Genomic DNA, 19,230 nt, shown 5'->3' with positions numbered 1-19,230 from the left:
CAGCTGCTATTTGACTTAGCCTCGACTGACACTCAATTTTATGCAATAAAAAAGAGTCTCTCTTAGAAGGACCGTGGATTCAGGGCAGGCTAATTGGTATCAAATTATGGTAATTCTATGTTGTACAAGTCCAGGGGGTAACTCTGAATTCTGGTTCTGTCATTTGAGAAACTTAACTTCTCTGTGCCCAGGTTTCCTCACTTGGAAAATGGAGATGATACCAATAAACACGCAATAAGGTTATTATGAGGTTTAAATGATACAATTCAATTAAAGTACAATGAATTCTTCTTGATATATAGCAAGGTCTTATTAGTAACTGCTTCAGGTAATGAAACAGAATTTCCTGAAGACCAGACTGCTCATAATTAGGACTCTGTTCCAGAAATTGGAGACATTTGGTGACAGGTCAGATAGTAGACGGTAGTTTGAATTGTTAAAAGATGCCACTGAAATGATGCGGCATGGGTGGCCTTGAAGCTGGAGAAGCAGCCACAATTAAAACTTGTTGGGTCTGATATTAGGGATTGTACATGGCTTCGTGTTTGCTTGGATCTGTTTCTATGGTAGAATGCCTGATAATATCCAATTATTTGGTAAACTAGAAGTTTCTGGGATATTTTTTTGGTCAATTTGTGACCACATACTAGGAGAAAAGGCTTCTTCATACCTGTGAACATTTGGGATATCTTTGCAGCAAACTGTACCAGACATTACTCTGGAATGTCATTTGGAAAACTCAGGCTCTGCTAGAACATGCTACCGTGGGTGTGAAAAGGTTATAGAAACATTTACTAGATAAGAAGCTCCAGTAAATTTATGGGAAACCTTAAATTTTTGCTATTAGTGAATCTACTAATAAGGTGGTAAAAAAGAGGCAACTAAACTCTCAGGGAACAAGACGGAGTAGTAGGATTGTGATGTGATTCCCCAGACTAGACCTGGGAAACTGGAGGTGCACCTCAGGGTGAGGTCTGAGCAGGGTTCCTCTGAGCAGGACCCTTGTTGGAGACCAAACTCTTCAATTCACTTCCATTGAGGGGAGCCTGCTCACAGAAAGAAGAGCTGGGCCACTTGTAAACCTTCCACTGGTAGCTAGCAGAGTGCAGCATCTATAGGCCAGATGGAGGGAAAAAAGTGCCAAGGGGAGGAGATTCAGTTTAAAGCTGCCTTTGGTAAATCACTTGACTGTTTTTACTTAGCTTGCATGATTATTTGGAGGGATTTTAATAGAGACACCTGAACTTTAGAAGTTTGGAACGATAACAGCTCTTCTGACCCCAGGCCATCCCTTGGCACAGCCTCTGCTTAGAAGCCAGTGGATTTTAATGTGGAACCCAAGAGAAGGGTGAAGGGTTGGCTGTGCTTCATGCCCAGATTGATGGGGATGAGAAGCAGGAGAAAGAAGCCTACAGCAATCATGGGAAACGTTCTTTATTTTGCGTGGCTGGTGAATTGGGATTTGGGTTTAGAATAAGCAGATTCCCAAGGGATGGGAATCCCACAGTCAATACTTCAGATCCCATAATAATGGTACATACAATAGCCTCTAATTTAAAAACCCATATTTTGTGTATTTGAGATTCACTCTGTTTATGTTCGATTTAATCCTCACAACAAACAAATGAGAAAGTATTATTGTTTCCATATTAAATGCTGAACCTGAGATCCTGGATGGCAGAGCCTGATCACACCAAAGTGAGACTAATTTGAATTCTGTGTCCCTCCCAGTATGACAAACTACTCAACAAGCATAGATTTTCAATCAGTGCCGATTTATGCTGAGTACTTCACCGAATTTTCCAGATTACAGTGATCGCTGCCTCCAAGGTAGCATTACACTTTATTGGTGCCAGTGTTTTGGCATCTAGTTGTGAATTTGCCCTATAGCTCCTCTTACACTGCTATTCGGAGATGTATGTCTGTAAATCTTTCTCTTTAACAAAATAGCACTCTTCTTAAGAGTAGGATTTGTGTCTTATACATTTCTGTAAGTTTCACAGTGCCTAGCCCAATGCCATCTGCATAGTGTTATTACTAAATATTTCGTTATTTTTTTTCTATCGTAGTGTGAGATAAAACTGTTTTTGATGTTAGCTTGTAAGTTATGTGTAGATAACAGGCATAAAGTTTGTATCTTGCATGTGATTTTTCTCTAATTGCTTGGATAGTGCTGGCATGTGGTAAATATTTATCTAATAAAAAGCCAGCACATATACACAAATATGAAATCCCTGATTTTGAAATTTCCATATCTCTCTTGGTGACATATTGTTTGGTAAAAGGTGGAAAGTAAAATATAGCAGTGATTGGTTACCATCAAGGGAAAAATTTTATCTGAGTGGCCTTTGATTTCTGGTTTGTTAGATATTGACATCCTCAGGGGTACAAGCAAAGGATTCCACAGAGAATTCCAGAAGTTTCTCACTGTGTTTAAGACGTTATAGTAGAATCATCTGCTAACAGGATCCAATGACGCTGAATGAGAACTCATGGTCTAAATTCATAGATTTTCTGTTTGAGCTACTCTTTTGGTCCTCTTTTCTCGGGTAATAGTATTTATTTTTTCTCTTTCGTCGGGAGTGCTATTGTTGACTCTCTCCATAGTTAATAAATTTGAAGAACTTTCCTTCCTCCCTTCTTCCTTCCTTCTTCCCTTCCTTTTATTAGGTCAGGGAAAGAAGACAGAAAGAAGGATAATTTTTACATATAACAAGAATTTATTTTTTTTAAAGAAAATTGTTTACTTGAAAACATGGACATGAGTAAATGGCTTTCTCCCAACATCAGATATTGACCATTTCCACCATGACAAATAGATAACTAAAAAATTCTGCCTTTGAAAATATGCTTTTATGTATTTGACATGGAAGAAAATATTGATTTTGTTAAACTTTCAAAAGAGTGTTTCACTTGAGAACAGTACTGAAAGATTGTGGTAGAAAGGCAGAAGCAGAGAAACTGTGATATCTTTTTTCTTCTTACCCATCATACTCTTAACAATTTTCTTTTTTTTCACACAACTCTACACATTCTCACTTTCTCTCATATGGTCCCTCCAGACTTCTTAACACTTACAGAACACTTGCAAGACTAAAAATTTTCCTATTTAAACCATGCATTAAAAAAAAAAGATTTTCACAGGTAAGAATAAAAGCATTCTCATTAATTTTAATGAGTATTTAATATATCATAGAGTTTCAGGGAGGTTTTTTTTTTTTTTAAAACAAAGACTCTTAATAATTCCTAAATGTCAGCCTGAGTACTTTTTCTGCTTTACCGAGTTTCTTAGAACTGTTTTAGAGAGCGAAAGAAGTGAAACATCTTTTTTATTCCTTCATTTCCTAAAAATAGGATGACCAACTGATCAATTAAAAAAGAAATCAAAAAGGAAAATAATCTATGAATAGTCAAGCAGAAATAAACCCACTAAAAACAAATTAAAGAAAATATCAAGAAAATCTTTTAGCAAATTTTGCACTAAAAAGGAAAATCAAAAAACAACAATAAGAAAGAAAAGAAAAAAAGAATAAAGGAGTCTGAGCCAGTAAGAAATTATTCCCTCTGTTAATATAGCACCAGTGATCTTACTACTTGGCTTTCTCCTTGCTCCTGAGACTTTGTTTTTAAAGGCAGTAGAAGTAGCTTCAAGGTATATGGCAGTCAAGTCTTAGCCGGGATCATAAACTCATTCCAAAGAGCCACTACGTGTGGTGGTGGCCATAATTGACGGTTACTTCTTGAAGTTCACCTAGGTGCCTTTTCCTATCACGTCGACATCTTCCTTAAAAATATTTCTACGAAGAAAACTTGCAAAATACAGAAAAATAGAAAAGTATAAAGAAGTCTTCATATATCCATCCTCCAGATTTAATGATTTATTAATATTTATTAGTATTTTACTATATTCATTCCATGTTTTAGATTTATACAATCTTATTACTCCTCAGTTTTTTAATTTTTATTTTTCATTGGGGTATAATTTACATACAATAAAATTCTTCAACGTTAGATGAACAATTTTATGAGATTTGACAAATATGTGTAGTCGTGTAAAAACCACCAGAATCATAATATAGAAGAGTCCATCATCTTAAAATTTTCTTATGACTATTTGCAGTCAATGCCTTTCCTCCATCAAAGCGCCAGTGAACCACTGAGCTCCTTTCTTTCTCTACAGTTTTGTCTTTTCTAGAATTTCATATAAATAGAATCATAAGGTAGGTGGTATTTTTTTTCTGGCTTCTTTCACTTAGCATAATGCTTCTGAGATTTATCCATGTTTTTGAACATATGAGTATTTTTTTCCTTTTTATTCCTGATTAGTGTTCCATTGTATGGATATACTAAAGTTTTCCATCCTATAGCTGGTGAACATTTTGGTTATTTCCAGTTTTTTAGCTATTATGCGTAAAGCTTTTATGAACATTTGGGTACGTGTCTTTGTGTAGACTTTTTTTCATTTCTCTTGGCTAACAATCTAGAAATGGGATTTGGGACCATATGGTAAGTGTGTATTTAATTTTTAAAAACTACGAAACTATTCCACGGTGGTTGTACCATTTTGCATTTCCATCAACCATAAAAGAGAGTTGTCATTGTTCCACATCCTCACCAGTACTTGATTGTGTCAGTCTTTTTAATTTTAGCCATTCTGATGAGTGTGTAGTGGTATCTTAATTTGCATTACTCTAATTATATTGAACATCTTTTTACCAGCTTATTTGTCATTTGTATACTATGTTTTGTGAGGCGTCTGTCTAAATCTTTGCTCATTTAAAAAAATTGAGTTGTCTGTCCTCTTATTATTGAGTTTTAAGGGTTCTTTATATAATTCTGGAGATATGTCCTTTGTTGTATATGTATTTTGCAAATGTTTTCTCTTAGTCTATGGCTTGTGTTTTCATTTTCTTAATTGTGAATTTTGAAGAGTAGACGTTTTTAATTATGAATTCAGAATTATCAATTTGTTTTTATAGTTGATGCTTTCTTTTAGTAAAGAAATTTTGGCTAAGCCAAAATCAGCAAAATTTTCCCCCTGTGTGTTCTTTAAGAAGTTTTGCAATTTTCCATTTCAAGTTAACTTTTGTATATAATACTAGCTGAAGATCCAAGATCTTTTTTTATTTGAATATGATTACCAAATTATTCTAGCACTGTTCGTTGAAAAAACTATCATTTCCTCATAAAATTATTTTGGTATCTTTGTCAAAATTAATTCACTACCCACACATGGGACTATTCTGTTTCATTGATCTCCATGACTGTCCTTTATGCCAATACTACATCTGTTGTGATTATTGTAGTTCTGTAGCCAGTCTTGAAATAATGTAGTGTAAGTCAAGTGTAGTGTAAGTCAAAATCACTTGGCTACTCTAGGTCCTTTGCATTTCCATATAAATTTTCAGAATCAGCTTGTCAATTTCTACAAAAATTCTGCTGGGATTTTGATTGGTATTGTGCTGATCAATTTGGATAGATTTGACATTATGACATCGAGTCTTGTGAGTCATGAACAAGATATTTCTCTGCACTTATTTAGGGCTTCCTTAATCTTCTCAGCAATGTTTCATAGTGTACAGTGGACAGATATAGCACATATTTTCCTAAATTTATACTCAAATATTTCATAATTTTTGACGCATTGTAAATAGTACTATTTTTAAATTTTAATTTCCAATTTATCTTTGCTAGTATATAGAAATACAATATTTGTACAGTCATGTACCATGTAACAACATTTTGGTCTGCACATATGATGGTGGTCCCATAAGATTAGTGCCTTATAGCCTAGGTTTGTACTAGGCTATACCATCTAGGTTTGTGTAAGTACACTCTATGATATTAGTGCAAAAACAAAATTGCCTAACGATGCATTTCCCAGAATGCATCCCCATTGTTCAGCAACGCATGACTGTATATTGTATTTTGTGACATTGCTAAATGCCCTTATTAGTTACAGTAGCAGATTACTCTGGACTTTTTATGTAGACAATCATTTAATCTGTGAATAAAAATTTCATGTCTTTAATAGATGTAGACTTTTCAAGTTAATTACTTTTTCTTGAGAAAGGCTTGATAATTTGTTGTTTCCAAGAAATGATCCATTTAATCTATTTTGATACATTTATTGGCATAAAATAGTTCATAACATTTCCTAATTATCCTTTTAATGGCTGTAGGGTCTGAAGTGATGTTTCCCTTCTCTATTGGTAATTTGTTTCCTCTCTTTTTTCTTGATCAGTTCAGCTAGAAATTTAGCAATTTTATTGATCTTTGAAAACCACCAGGTTTGGCTTCATTGATGTTTCTCTATTTTTTTGTATTCTATTTCATTGATTTGTGCTCTTATCCTTATTATTTGCTTCCTCCTACTTACTCTAGGTTTGATTTCTCACCTTTTCTAGTTTTTTTTTATGATGAAAATTTAGATCATTGATTTGAGATCTCTGTGTCCTTCTAATATATGCATTTAATACTTTCCCTCTAAATATCGCTTTTACTACATATCTCAGCAAATTCTCATTTAGCTAAAATTTTTATGATTTGTTTTCTTGTTTCTGACCTATAGATTTTTTTACAATAGAGTTGTTTAACTTTCAGATATTTGAAGCTTTCCTAAAAGTTTTATTTTTGTTAAATTTAAGTCTCTTGTGGTCAGAAGAGAATTAGACTCCGTAAAGTTTAAATCTTTTGAGATCTGCTGAGACTTGTTTTAAGGCCCAGCATATGATCCATCTTGGAGAATGCTTTATGTGCACTTCAAAAGAATATGTATTATGCAGCTGTTCGGTGTAGTTTTCTAAAAGTGTCAATAGGGGCTGGCCCCATGGCCGAGTGGTCAAGTTTGCGTGCTCTGCTTCCACGGCCGGGGATTTCGCCGGTTCAGATCCTGGGCACGGACATGACACTGCTCATCAGGCCACAGTGAGGTGGTGTCCCACATGCCACAACTAGAAGGACCCACAACTAAAAAAAATACATACAACTATGTACTAGGGGGGTTTGGGGGAGAAAAAGCAGGAAAAAAAAGTATCAATGAGGTGAAGATAGTCATTAGTGTCATTCCAATCTTTTATCAAAAATACTGATATTTTTGTGTAGTTTCTAAATAAATTATTGAAAGGTGTTTTAAAGTTTTAATGGTGATTGTGGATTTGTCTATTTTTCCCCTTAGTCCTGTTACTTCTTTATATATTTTGAAGTTCTCTTATTAGGCACATAGATATTTATAATTGTTAATTCTTCCTGATATATTGAACCTTTTCTCATTGTCGATAGCAGTACACCTTGTTTTGGTGTCTATTTTGTCTGATTTAATATAGCTACTGTGGCTTTTTTATGCTTTCTTTATGCATTGTATATCTTTTCCCAGGTTTTCACTTTTAATGAGTTTGTGTTTTTGTATTTCAGGTGCCTATTGTATAGAGAACTTGTAGCTCGATTTTGCCCTTTTATCTGGTTTGGCAATCTCTGCTTTTTGATTGGAGTATCTGGTCTATTTACATTTAATGTAATTATTGATGTAATGGCGTTAGGTCTGCCATTTTTGCTATTTGTTTTATATTGATCTTACTTGTATTTTGTTCTCTGTTCTTTCTTTTCTTTTTCCTTTTGGGGTAATCAGTTATTTTTTAGTATTCCATTTTAATTTTTTGGTTGGCTTTTTGCTATGTCTTTCTGTGTTACTTTTTTGTTACTTTTTTAGTGGTTGCTCTACGGTTTACCATATGGATGTTAAAATTAGCCCCAATCAATTCAGAATTAATATTTGAATTACTTCAGATAAAATACAGCAATCTTGAAGCAGTTTATTTTTACTTGCCAATGTGTAGTGCTATTTTTATCATATATAGCATGTATGTCATAAATCTATATATATGTTTATAAAAATAAAAATAAAAAACATACTTTTTTATATTTACCACATATTTACTTCTGGGGCTCTTCATCTTGTTGACCTGAGTAGTTGCTATTAGTATCATTCCTCTTCAGAGTTCTCCTAGTTACTCTTTTCTTTTCTCTTAGGGATAAATCCACTCCATTTTTGTTTATTTGAAAATGTCTTTATTTTCTTTCAGTTTGAAGAACAGCTTTCCTGGATATAGAATTCTTCATTGGCATTTTTTTTCCTTCTGCACTTTGAGCTTTTCATTTCAATTTCTTTTGGCTCCCATAGTTTCTGATAGGAAATTGGTCACTAATTTTAATGTGGCTTTCCTGTATGTAATACATATTTCTTTGGCTGCTTTAAAGAATTTCTCTTTATCTTTGACTTTTTAGCAGTTTGAATATAAATGTCTAGGAGTGATTTTAACTTTCAATCTCTGATTTCAATCTCTGATTGAGATTCATTGAGGTTTTGGATCAACAAATTTGTACAGTTTTCAGGCATTATTTAAAAATTTTTTCTTCCCCTTTCTCTCTCCTCTGGCATTCCTATTACACCTATATGGACTATTTGATATTGTTCCCAGAGTTTTCTGAAGTATTATTCAATATTTTTGTCTCTGTCTCTTTTCATCTAGAGCAATTTCTATGGCTTTATCTTCAAATACACTTATCTATTTTTTCATTTCCTGTCTGCTTTTAAGCCCATTTAGCCATTTTTAATTTCAGTTATTTACAGCTGTATAATATCCTTTTGAAAAAAAATTTCTACTTTTGTGTTGAGATTTTCTGTCAATTATTGATAGCAAATTTTCTTTTAATTCTTCCAAATATTTTCTGTTGATTCTTTGAACATATTTATAATAGCTTCTTTGATGTCTTTACCTACTAAATTCAACATCCAGCCCTAAATTAGAGTCAGATAGATTAACTGCCTCTTTTCCTGAATATAGGTCACAGTTTTCTTTCTTTGCCTGTCTAGTAACTTTTGGTTGAGAACTAACCATTATAGATGATAAGATATAGTGAACTCTGGGTTCTGTCATATTCTCTTGTATATTATTGGGTTTTTGTTCTAGTAGGTGATTAACTTGCCTTTATCTCTTCCACAAACAGCTGCTATTTGTTTTTATGGCTCCCAAATGTAGCTGTTTTACCTGTCCCTTGTAGCTAGCCCTATTGCTGCAAAATTTGGCAGCCATCGAAGGATTTTGGCAGAGGTGCAGCTCACTCTCTCTGTGGTGTCCTTACTTCTTTAATTTCTCCTATCCATGCCCCCCCACCAATTTCAACCTGCTTCAGGATTTATACTCTCATTCTTCTGGCCTATGCAGATTCAGCTTTCTTCAGCTGAGCCACTTGTGGTTGGGAAATGTCCTCAGTTAAGAAACGTAGCAAATTCAGAGTTTTGGTTCTGTAACTTTCAAAAATAATTTTTTCTCTAGTCTCTGACTACTTTTTCTACCATGACCTTATTCATAATTTAGTTACCAATCAGGAATTTGTACAGTTTTTGCTCTGAATTTTGGCCTTATTCCTTCTGATGATCTATTGCTGCTAAGCTTTCCCATTTAAGCTTCCAGTTACTTTGCAAGATTGAACTGAGTCTCTGGCACCTTTAGCTAATAAGGCTATTGATTTCCCCAGTGTGGTTCAGCAGCCATAGTCATCAAGGTTGGGCAGAGCCATGGGTCAAATAGGCAAGAACTCTAAATTCTCAACCTTTCCAGTAGCAGTTTTTAAAAATTATATCTTCCTCCTGCTTTTACTTGTGTTTAGATGCTTTCTAAGATATAAGAATCATCCTAATTTAAATTTTACCTAGTATTTTATAGTTGTTGTCTGTGAGGGTCTCATAATCATTTCATTTCTCCACCATTACAGGAAGCTGACCTACATCTTTTAAAAAATATTTTGAAATAAGTTATGGACATTATACCATTTCACATCTAAATGTTTCAAGTGCAGCCTGAAAGTATAAGGAAATTTCTTACTGTATCCACCACATTATCATATTTGGCAAAATTAATAGTCCTTATTATCTTTTAATATCTGGTTCATATTCAAGTTTACCCAATTGTCCTCAGAATATCTTTCACAGTTGATTTTTTGAACCAAAATTCAAAAAGGTCCACAGACTCTAGTCATTATATTGTCTAAGTATCTTTTATTTGGAATTTTCTTCTCCCTACTCCTTTTTCAAATGACATTGAGTTATTGAACAAAAAGGTTAGTTATTCTGTGGAATGTTCCATATTCTGAATTTGTCTGGTGTTGTTTAACTTGCCCTTTTATCTCGTGTATTTCCTATAAAATTGAAGTTAGAACTAGAGACTTGATTAGAATCAAGCTAAACCTTCTTGGCAAATATACCTTAGGTAATGCTGTGTAGTACGTGATTCACACTATTAAGACATATGGAGTATCTAGTTACTCTGCTATTAGATGGACTAGGGGGTTCAGGCGGTCTTCATTCTCCTTGCTTCCAGAACCTTTCTTCAGGAGATTACTTGATTAGTCAACTTGGGAATCACTATCCAACCTAGATTCAATATATTCATTTTAGAATCATATTTCTACCCTCCAACTCTTAATTCATGCCATCACCAAGACGAGAAATGGTCCTTAAATTCCTTGTAGCTCTGACTGAATCCACCAAATGAAAAAAAACATCTGAATTGAAAAGAATCATCTCAATCAGTCATCTAAGATGTATTTCTACATACTGCCAAGTATCCTTGGCTTTCTGTATATCTATCTCCTCAGTAGCTATGCTTTATAAGTCTCTGGCTTCTAAAAAAAGTCATTGTCATGCTGATAATTTTTCATTTATTTGTTTATTTGATTAATATAAACAGCTGCAGTGAAAATAATTAAGACAATTAAAAATACCCATTTAGGACTGAAGTTACTGAAATTGAGTCTGTTGACCTAGTGTTCATTATGTGTTGAATTCCTGAATCAGAGGAAACTTCTTTTTTATATTATGCAGCTCAAGTCAATTCCTATATATTAGATTATATCAATTTGATTGAATTTTCTTTTATATATCTCAACTGGCAGTTATTTCCATGGGCAAAATAAAGACCTTTGAATTATCATTTTATTTGATTAGGACATGCTGTATTTTTTTAACATCTTTCTCTCTCTTTTCTAAATCAAGATTTAATCATGTTAATTGGGACTAGTAGACCCTACAGCCAAATTTTAAATCAAGCCAATGGTCTCATGTTTTGAAATGGCAGTGGACATTTTTGTGGAAAATCTTCCTTTATTACCATGTGCTATGGTGGAAGGAGGCAGAGCAATTACTATTGCAGAGTAATTTAATACTGTTTTATTAACATGGTCTTTCATCTTGGTAAGGAGTTCTGGGATTCATGAGGATGTCCATTTTTTGTGAAATACTATCCCATTTAAATAGATTAATTCACAATCTACAGTTATAAAAACATAAAAGAATAAAGATGAACTAAAATCTAAGTAGAGAATAAAATATGAGAATCAATTAACTTGCATTCTTTTAAAAAAATTATTATACTATTACCTCTAATAATTAGATACACTTTTCCTATTTCTTACCTGAGCTATTGTTCTTTTTTATGTCAGGTATTTGACATGTTAGACTAGAGAAGAGGAATTAAAACTTGATTAATGGTCCCAAATAATTTAGAGGTTAAATCATTCAGATAAAATGAATTGTATAAATGGATGCTTGTTTCAAGTAGTGGATGGTTCTTTGAGCAGACATTATTTGTGTTTAAATTATAGTTTACTTGCTCTGCCCAGTAAGTTTCCTGGAGAAATATCAATCTAGGCATTTTAGAGAACTTTTATGAAAGGAAATTTTTTATGTAATGCTTTCTGTGTAAAAACACCATAGAAACAAACTTTTCTCATAATACTTCTTTCTTTTAATAGCAACCAGTATTTCTCCCAAAGGGAAGTGGAAAATTAAATCACAGAGAGATGAAAGGATTATCTTTTAAAACCAGATAGTCTTTAATTCAATTAAATATCCATTTTATTCCTCATACCTGAGTACTCCTTTATTCCTCCAGATCAGAGAATTTGTGTTATTTTGTTTTCTGTGTGTATTCTGCATGTATTTGTATGTCCATATTTTCATATGCATGAAATAAATTTGTTCCGCGGCATTTAAGGCATAGAAAAAAACCACATCCATTTTTTTTTTTGATTTTGAATAAAATTTGGCTCTGGCTCCATTTAACCATAATGTTTTCAATCCCCAGAATCATATTCTTCTCCCCAGCCTCTGAATTCCCCACATTAAAGGGAGGTAGATCTCAGCTTCAATTTAAGAGTCCCACTTTAACACTTTCCTGGCTACCTGCAGTGGATTGTTAGCATGTAGGGTGGAGCAGTGGCTCTTATGACTATGGCCAATTCCACTTGACCTGCCACCCGTTACCACATGGGCATTCCGGCTTTGTTTCTTTTCCTCCATGTAGGAGTCCTAGCTCGTAGTGGTAACAATGGAGATGTGTCTCAGGAAACCTTTTTTTGTTGGATCAGGGGATCCTCTCTTCCAGAGCCCTTTTGTGTTTTCCAAGACCTCCAAGCTGTGTTTTAGATTTCACATCACTTGTGGTGGATTATTTTCATGGGTACCCTGATGTTGTGATTTATAATAAGAAATACATATTTGGTCATTGTTCCCATTGCTGGCACAAAGCTCCTAAAATCCTTGGAATTTCCTGAGTGACAAAGGTGTATTTGTTATGTTAATGAAGCCACTTTTAGACCACCTCTAAGAATGGTGGCTGGTTGCTGGGAGAGCCATCCATGTGATGAGAGAGTTGAAACTTTCAGTCCCACCCCACCAAACTCTGCTTGTAGGGGAGAGAGGCTGGCTATTGAGTTCAATTGCCAAGGACCAATGATTTAGTCAATCACACCTATGTAAGGAAGCTTCCGTAAAAACCCTAAGGGAAGGGTTTGGAGAGCTTCCAGGTGGTGAACATGTGGAAAGTTGGGGCAAGTGGCATACTTGAAGAGGGCATGGAAGTTCTGTGCCCATTCCCCACACCTTGCCCTATGCATCTCTTCCGTCTGGCTTTTCTTGAGTTATATCCTTTTATAATAAGCTGGTGATCTAGTGAGCAAACAGATTTCTGAGTTCTGTGAGCCACTCTAGGAAATTAATCAAAACCAAAGAGGGGGGCATGGGAACCTCTGATTTATAACCAGTCAGTCAGAAGTACAGGTAACAACCAGGGGATTTGACTGGCGTCCTGAGTTGGAGGGGGCTGTTGGACCCTCAAATTTGTAGCCAGTCAGTTGGAATCACAGGTAATAAGCTGGGCTTCTAATTGGCATCTGAAGAGGAGGATGGTCTTGTGGGACTGAGCCCTTATGTGTAGAATCTGATTCTATCTTTGGGTAGATGGTGTCAGAATTGAGTTGAATTGTAGGATACCCAGTTGGTGTCCCACAGAAGTGTGTGGTGGTATGCGAGGAAATCACCCTCCCCCTACATTGGAATTTGGCCTAGAACCCTTTTAGGTACCATGAAATATCTGCCAAGACAGTCCATCTTCTTCCCAAGCAAAGCAAGAAGGAGCACTTCTGTTTCCTTAGAGGTTGGTTGATGTCTGAAATACAGCCTTGCCATACCTGAGCAAAGCAAAGAGGTTTTTCACATTTCTAGAGATTTAAGTCCTCTCTGCCTGGTCGTGGTGTCTGCATGTTATTGTATGACCAAGGAATACATATAAGTGGCTGGAAATAGAGTCCGGTCCCTCCCCTCAGCAGCCAGTTATGAGTATTCTCCAAAGCTGCAAAATAGCCATGATCATTTTCTCAAAATCATTTCATTCCAACTCTAAATGGTATAATGCATGTTGTGGAATATTACGCTTAGAAAAATTCTTAGCAATCTGGAGGAGAGTCCCATCATATAATATAATATGTTTGCTCCAAACACGTCATATATATATTTTTTTTTAAAAAGCAAATCTGGCTTGATGTTTAGTCATCAGGTTTGTCATGAAGTTTAATCTCGGTCATTTGGGGCCCACATTTTCCTATTCCCTCAGATGATACAGGATCCACAGAATGTGCTTAGTCTAGAGCATGGTTTCTCAATCCTGACACTATAGACATTTTGGTCCAGATAATTCTTTGTCATGAGGGACTGTCCTGTGCACTGTCCGGTGTTCAGCAGCATCCTCCGCCTCTATCCACTAGATGCCAGGAACACCATTTGGGTGCTTATCTGGGAAAAGTAGAACAATTTCCCCCAATCTGAGACAACCCAAAATGTCTCCAGGCATTGCAAAATATCACATCGAGGGCTAATTGTACCTGGTTGAGAACCACTGTCTAGGACAATTAGAAAGAGGCGTAGTTTCAGTTCTAGTTTTCATGGCTGCTACTCATCTTTCTCCCTGACAATGCCCGCTCATCATTGTCTGAAGGCTTGTGCCTACACTTCCCCTCTGCTGAGTCATAAGCATCTTTAAGGCTCCCAAGCTGTAGCACTCATTGCCTAGACTCTTCAGGTACACACACAATGATTCTTCTTAGAGTTATTATAAGCTCAGAAGGGCTGTGCACACAGGGCAGAGTCTTTCTTGGGAGACCCTGTCCTCCGCTGTTTGGAGATCCAGCTGTGCTTTCCTTATCTTAGAAAATCTTGTTCTATGCTGTTATGAAATTAGTTTTGAGAACAATTCTTGTTTATCTGGGAAAAGTAGAACCACCCTCCCAGGACACAAAGCCCTGGCTTTTCTATCAATATCCATTCTGGGGAATGTCATCTACGTAACCTCTTTCTCTCACTTTTTAAAAATGGATGTTACTATTTTCTAATCCCCTCCTTATATTCTCTCCCCTTGTCTTCTCAATTCATTGTCTTTTGTTTGTGTTCCCCTTCTATTTCTTCTCCAAAGATAGCAGTTATGGGTACAGCAAATCTAGGTACATGAGAAAGAATGGGAACCTTATCTATCCCACCTCTCTGTTGATTCAGAGGAGGCAGAGATTGGGAGTTATGCCCATTTTCCTGGGAGGAAAAAAAGTTGTTTGTGTTTGAATGGGACCCCAAAACCATTTGTTATAAAGTACAAAATACAACATTTTAAAAAATGTAAATAAAATGGTCTGCTTTTCTCTTTCTTTCCTTTCTTTGAATTCATTTTGCTTCTCTTCCTCACATGTAGCAAACATTTGCCTGAACGTTGAAGTCAAGAGCTTTGGCTTCTCTCCACGGGTGGGGAGTAGGCTGGGGAGAGCAATGCAAACCTTAGTGGAAATATTTTGCCATGTGTAGGGTGGCTACTATCATTTCTTAGAACATTAAAAAAAAACCCTTTTGAATCAAAGTGAAGGCTGGGGTAAGATTGAGATTCATCCATATATTGGGATGGAAAAATTTCTGGCAGAGTTTCCAAGGCTGGAAAATCACTAGTCTTCCTTTTCCTTATCCACAAAAGGTCAGAAAGCTTCTTTAGCCCTTGAATAATATGGTGACCATATTTTCAGATATTCCCCAAATCTGACTATCTTCCAGGCATTTCTGCACTAGTCCTCAAGCCCCCCAAAGAAACCCCCAGCCCTCTGAAGAGTGTCGATGAGATCACGCAAGCTTGCCTTCTGACTCTTTCCTCTCCTCTCCACCGTCACTGATGGGGTCCTGCTTGCTGTAAGAGTGGACGTTTCAGGACTCATTTTCCAAGGTCATGCCCTGGTGATGAAGTCAATTCTCCAGGTTAGGTGAAAAAGATTATGGGCTCTGAGCCAAGCTCTACCTCAAAGTTGGCAAGTGGCCAGCCATTTGAAGTGGTCTTCATCGGGGGAGATGCCTCCTAGCTCATCTTCCATAGTTCTTGTGTTTTGTTCAGTTCATTTGGATCCTTCTTAGGCAGTAACCTGTCCTATCTCAGAAAAGTCATAGGTATTTCTACCCTACTGTGACATCTGCTCTGAATTATGTGCCTTCAAATATTTGAATCTGGCTTTATTGGAATCTCTAAACTTCTCACCACCCTAATCAGTACTAGAAGGTACCTGAAAGACAGTTTGATTTATATCCCCAAGTAACATTCTTATGGTTGTCTAGACTCATCTTGATTGATGCCAAACAAGGTGCCAACAACACTGTAACCTAATTTACACCCAAATTCAAAAGCCAATAGTATCCCAGATGATGTTGCTACATGTAATAGCTTTTAAAAAAGTAGACTTTATATTTTACAGCATTTTTAGGTTCATAGCAAAATTGAGTGGAAGGTATGGAGATTTCGCATATACTCCCTGCCTCACACACTCACAGCCTCCCCCATTATCAACATCCCCCACCAGTGTGGTACATTTGTTAATAATAGATGAATGTACATTCACTCTCTATTATTCAAAGTCTATAATTTACATGAGGGTATAAAAGCATGTTAAGTTAACTCACACTATACTTACATATAGAAAGAAAATATAGCTACCTAACCATTTTTAGCAAAATATTCCAGGCATATTGGAATAAAGGTATAAATGATAATATAATGACCATCACCAAAACTAAGAAATTAAAGCTCACTTTCCCCCTGGCCTGTGTACTTGGCCCCATTGCATTGCTCTCTCTGCCATCATAGGTAAACTTATTTTCAATTTTGACTTTATCATCCTACATATTTCTTTATATTTTTACTTCATATTTATAGAGTGTGAGAGGCAGTCAAGTATAGTGATTAACAGCATCAGACTCTGGAATCAAACTGCCTGGATTTGAATCCTGGGGCCCCATTTACTAGCTAAGCAGCCTATAAAAGTTAACTTCTTTCTACTTACCTCAGTTTTCCTGTCTGTAAAATGTGCATAAAAAAACCAACCTTCTAAGTTTGTGAAGAGTAACTCATTTAGTATACATAAAATCTTAGATGCATAGGAAACGCCATATTAAAAGTTCACAATTATTATTATCTTAAACCAGTAATTTCGCATGTTTTTAAATTTTATATAAATGATACACTATGTATATGTATCCTTTTGCAACTTTCATTATTTATTTAATACTATGTTTCTGACCTAGTATTCATCCATGTTGATATAAATAACTTTCTTTAATAGTATCTTATTGTGTGATTTTACCCCAATTTATTTATCTATTCTCATGTCAAAGGACATTTGGGTCATTCTCAGTTGTTTTTACAACAATAAATAATTCTTCTAGGAATATATTTGTATGTATCTCCTTATACTCAGGAGCAATATTTTCTATAAGGTTTATATACAACAGTGGAATTTCTGGGTCTTAAGTTCTGTTTGTTTATGAAATAATTGAATAAATTTCTTCACAATCCAGTCTTCCAGTTCCCACCATTCCCAAGAAACAGATTAATGTCCCTGTATAGTGGAGAAACTTAAACTTTCTCATTAAGGATAATCTAGTCCCTTTGGTTTAAATGGTCTATTATGGATGTGTCATATCTTAGGGCAGATACTAAATTTTCATATTTCACCTCTTTCCCCTGTTCTTGCTAAGGTGGCCTCTGGGTTTATGGGATGTGTAGGGCTTAATGATCTCACGTCAGTAGGGGGAAGTGGAGAGGGCAGCTCCTTTCGCTCTTCTATGGAAGCTTGCTGACCGCCCAGCCTTCTCTCGGGCCAGGCATTCACTACTGAAGATTGTGTTTCTGATTGTTTTTACTGGTCTTGCAGTCGTCACACAATGAAGGCCGTTAACAGGCCTTTGCTGTTTCCCCAGCAGTTTTGATCACTCTGTAGTCCCCGCTCTCTAGTCAAGACAAATGGAGACTTTTGGGATTTTGCACAAATTGGACAGGCTGCAGGGAAGCCAAGAGCACTGCCTCCAGCCCACATAACCATCCCATCTCCTTCCAGTGTGGTAGCATTGCTTCTGTGTTAGGCTGGCTGTGGCTGCACACTTGGAGTCTCCTGGGTTCCCCTCCCCCAACACACAAGCTAGACCAGATCCGTATACCGTTACCTTGCTTGATGTTCTCTGGCTTCTTCCAACTATCTGGAAGCTTCTATTATGGCTCCTTTTGGGGTTTCATCTCAAGAGGGGGAAAATGTGAATGCTCATGTTTGACTTCTCAATTTTATCTCTTTCTCTCATTCAAGACATTCCTGTGGGTGAGAAAGGCCTTGATTTTCCATCTCTTTCCTCTTGGGAAAGGACTTCCCCTACAGCCTATCTTCCTTCAGCTTATTGTGCATTTGCCTTGCCCTATTAACCAATTTAAGGTTAAGTGCACAAAAATGAGGTAGTTACAACATTGAACCTGCTACACAAATGCCAGAATACACCGTTAGCTATGAAGGTACTGCTGGCAACAGGAAGACAGGAAATTTAAATCTGTATTCTGATGGGAAATCAGAATATGTCATGGGTATAGTTCTTATTCTTTGTGAGACAGACAGAAACTGTATTTGGTAGAGAACTTGCTGGGGCCAGAAATCTGGTTTCATTGAGTAATTATTATGTGCAACAAGAAGAATACGTGTTGCATAGCTCAGTGTCAGAGTTTACCTGAGGCAATGGAAGCGTAGGTGTCACTGACTTAAGGGTGGTAGTAACGGAAGCCAAATACATGGCAGAGCAAAGGCACTGGTCCTGTCATGCATGTGGACAACAGAGAGGGTGTGTCATTGTGATTCCAGCACAGGCTCTGCCTCCACTCTATGTGGCTGACCAGTGCTGGTTCAGCCAGAACTCTGTTATGATCTCTGTACAAATGATTTATGTGCCTCGCAGAATATTTCACGTCTTTCCTCATAATAATAGGTTAAAATAATTGAGGGACAGAGGATAAGTCAAGGTGACTGTTTCAGATGGTCATTACCTTGCTCATAAAAGAATTCTATAAACTTGCCAATATTATCACAGGCTAGTTAGTTTAAGCAATTGCTGCATTTCAGGGGTGGCTGGGGTGAAGGGCTATATATTCCCTCTCTCTCTTACCCTTGTATGACTGCTCTCACAGAACAACGATGAATTAATTCAGGTATAGTATGTGAGAAGGACATTCAAAGTATTCCACAGCAGAAGCAATTTCACTAGAAGAGAGCAGAGAGCTTATTTAGGAAGCTCTTTGGTTTTTATGAAAATCCTTTCTTTAGATATCAGTTACGGGAAGAGGAGTTGGAATCTAATGTTCAGGATGGAAAAGTCTAGTTGCTTGCAGAAAAGGTGCAGGTTAATTAAAAATTCAACATTTTCACCCTGAGTGCAGGATAATGTTAGCTAACCAAATGGCAATTTCATAGACTGGGCTTAATGATTTGATGACGAGCCATCCTGGGGTTTTACCAGTTATGAGATGACAGAAGAAGGGAAGTAAAGTTAGTTGGGAAGGAAGA

The sequence above is a fragment of the Equus przewalskii genome, chromosome 8, assembly GCF_037783145.1.
Source record: "Equus przewalskii isolate Varuska chromosome 8, EquPr2, whole genome shotgun sequence".
Classification (NCBI taxonomy): Eukaryota; Metazoa; Chordata; class Mammalia; order Perissodactyla; family Equidae; genus Equus; species Equus przewalskii.
Note: the sequence above shows the minus strand (reverse complement) of the source record.